This window comes from Carassius gibelio, chromosome B22 (genome assembly GCF_023724105.1).
Source record: "Carassius gibelio isolate Cgi1373 ecotype wild population from Czech Republic chromosome B22, carGib1.2-hapl.c, whole genome shotgun sequence".
In the NCBI taxonomy this organism is placed as follows: domain Eukaryota; kingdom Metazoa; phylum Chordata; class Actinopteri; order Cypriniformes; family Cyprinidae; genus Carassius; species Carassius gibelio.
This window is the reverse complement of record NC_068417.1, coordinates 44180016-44183334: the sequence shown is the minus strand read 5'-3', so window position 1 is coordinate 44183334 and position 3319 is coordinate 44180016. Positions and strand designations below refer to the sequence as shown.

General features: G+C 39.0%; 2 non-coding genes across 2 annotated transcripts; both read right to left on the bottom strand.

Annotated features, from left to right (window-relative positions):
• Positions 1–1480: 1480 nt before the first annotated feature.
• On the bottom strand, positions 1481–1599 carry LOC128002681 (5S ribosomal RNA). Its single transcript, XR_008175424.1, has one exon. It is a non-coding gene; the product is annotated as a 5S ribosomal RNA (ribosomal RNA).
• A 368-nt stretch (positions 1600–1967) lies between these two features.
• LOC127997835 (5S ribosomal RNA) lies at positions 1968–2086 on the bottom strand. The gene has a single exon (XR_008170692.1). It is a non-coding gene; the product is annotated as a 5S ribosomal RNA (ribosomal RNA).
• Positions 2087–3319: the final 1233 nt, after the last annotated feature.

The following is a 3319-nucleotide window of genomic DNA, read 5'->3' as shown; positions in this document are numbered from 1 at the left end:
GGGAAGCATTCTTTACCTCGAGGAACCTGTTCTCACACTCCGCTGTCTTTTCATCAATTTGGTTTGCAGATTCTATGACCTCCTCATCCGTTGACTCTCTCAGGGCTTCAGCATACTCATGTCCCGCATCTATGACTTTAAAAAAGTCTGTCCTGAAAATCTTCCATTCACTGAGAACTTCAGTCGGTTCCAAGAGTCCCGGTTTGGTGAGAGTATGAGCCCTTTTGGTGAATGAAGCCTGTGCTCTTGATCGCACACTTTTAAGCTTTTCCAAGTCTGCCATTGTTACTCCCTTTGTGTTGACTGGAGAGACGTCAATGCCAATGTGCACACGAGCTCCTTTATCCTTGATCAACGGGCAGTTTGATTAATGATAAACTTGGGGTCAGTCAAAGAAGTGAGAGGCCAGCTGATCCTGGGTTGATTGAGCTTCCTTAATGAAGCAGTCCGTGGCTGTTTTTTGCTGCATTCAATCCAGTGCAGTGGGCCGCGGTTTATAACTGTTCGGTTCTTTAAGAATATCCCCACCGAACGGGGCGTCAGGAGAGGACACGTTGTTACAACTTGTAGTGGATTTTATTTATTCTTGGTTCATTTTTAATTACAGTTGATTAGTCCACAAATATCATCAGCAGGTTATAAACCTGGAGAAATAGAGAGGTTATAATGTAAACAATACTGATAACCATAAAATCTAAATATAAATATAGATTACATAATATAATATATACAAATATAAATAAAATATAAATTTCAATATAGTCAGTATTTAATCTTATAAATATCATAATATACTTTGTGTAGCCATTTAGTTTAAATACTAAGCACATGCATATTAACACAGAAATGCAACAACTTCACACACACCAAATATACAATGTCAATGTTACACATTAAACCAATAGCGTTCTCAGTCTGTTGGCTCAAAGTGAAAAACAGTGAGTGTAGTTCTAAGTGGCATCGCTGAGCATAGTAATCCATTACAAAATGTAAAGTGATCAACTACATTACCCATCCAGCACCGCAAACAGGAAGTAACTCGTGTGACAGTGAAACGCTCCAATTTCAAACATTTGCCTTTTTATAGCCACGGATACTATCGAGCCGACAATATTAAACATCAGATCGCACACAAGGTTTTATCAGCGTGACCAAAGTAACAGTTATCAATCATACAAACCGCGCACATATAACGGCAGCACAGCAGTAACGCAACAGACAACAAACTCAATGGATAAAAACAGCAGCTTACCGGTGGCGCATCTCTCCTGATGAGACAACATGCCAAAATGAATACTCGCTCCCACTTATAGCCCGCGCTCATTCATTACTGGATTTAACACACCTGTTTGGGATTTGACTGGTCCATGCTTCAATCAGGTAAGTGAAACCTCCCACCTATTATCCTGCGTTACATTACGAACACCCGTGACATAGTGAATGCAACAATTATTATATACTAAGTGAAAAATGTCCAAAAAGCTTACAGCACCTGGTATTCCCAGGCAGTCTCCCATCCATGTACTAACCAGGCCCAAACCTGCTTAGCTTCCGAGATCAGACGAGATCGGGCATAGCCAGGTTGGTATGGCCGTAAGCGAAGTCTGCTGCAAAGAGAGGGCTATTTAAAGAACAGCTAATCTTATCGCCAGTACATTATATAAGTAGGAAAGAAAAAACAAAAGCTTAAAGCACCTGGTATTCCTAGGCAGTCTCTCATGAAAGTACTAACCAGACCTAAACCTGCTAAGATTCAGAGATCGGGCATTGACTCTTTTTTTTTTTTTTTTAAATGAAAGATTATTATATAATTCGTGAAATTTTCCAAAAAGATTAAAGCACCTGGTATTCCCAGGCAGTCTCCCATCCATGTACTAACCAGGCCCAAACCTGCTAATATTCAGAGATCGGGCATTGACTCTATTTTTTGGCAAAATTATTATATACTAAGTGAAAAATGTCCAAAAAGCTTACAGCACCTGGTATTCCCAGGCGGTCTCCCATCCAAGTACTAACCAGGCCCAAACCTGCTTAGCTTCCGAGATCAGACGAGATCGGGCATAGCCAGGTTGGTATGGCCGTAAGCGAAGTCTGCTGCAAAGAGTGCTGCTGAAGAAGTGGTGCTGCTCTTCTGTCTAGAAATATGGCAAATAGTCTTAGTGTTTATACTTGACTAACTGGGGCCCAGGTCAGGAAGCAGACAGACTGGCTAAACCGACCGTCTGCTAGCTGCCTCCCGTCAGAGGTCAGTTAATTCTCAGCACATAGAGACTCTTTCACCTAGATATCACACTATAGAGACTGTGTCTGTTCCCCGAACTAGAAAATACAAAAAATGTCCAAACCAAGTTTAAGGTTAACAATTTAATTGAGGTTCAACAAATAAAAAACAAATGCAATATGGATAAACAAATGATAAAGATTGGCTTACTGAATATCAGATCCATTTCTACGAAAACACTTTTTGTAAATAATATGATAACTGATCATAATATAGATGTGCTCTGTTTGACAGAAACTTGGCTAAAACCTGATGATTACATTATTTTAAATGAGTCCACCCCCCAAGATTACTGTTATAAACATGAGCCGCGTTTAAAAGGCAAAGGGGGAGGAGTTGCTTCAATTTATAATAACGTTTTTAGGATTTCTCAGAGGGCAGGCTTCAAGTATAACTCGTTTGAAGTAATGGTGCTTCATATAACATTATCCAGAGAAACCAATGTTAATGATAAATCCCCTGTTATGTTTGTACTGGCTACTGTATACAGGCCACCAGGGCACCATACAGACTTTATTAAAGAGTTTGGTGATTTTACATCCGAGTTAGTTCTGGCTGCAGATAAAGTCTTAATAGTTGGTGATTTTAATATCCATGTCGATAATGAAAAAGACGCATTGAGATCAGCATTTATAGACATTCTGAACTCTATTGGTGTTAGACAACATGTTTCAGGACCTACTCATTGTCGAAATCATACTCTAGATTTAATACTGTCACATGGAATTGATGTTGATAGTGTTGAAATTATTCAGCCAAGTGATGATATCTCAGATCATTATTTAGTTCTGTGTAAACTTCATATAGCCAAAATTGTAAATTCTACTTCTTGTTACAAGTATCGAAGAACCATCACTTCTACCACAAAAGACTGCTTTTTAAGTTATCTTCCTGATGTATCCAAATTCCTTAGCATATCCAAAACCTCAGAACAACTTGATGATGTAACAGAAACTATGGACTCTCTCTTTTCTAGCACTTTAAATACAGTTGCTCCTTTACGCTTAAGGAAGGTTAAGGAAAACAGTTTGACACCAT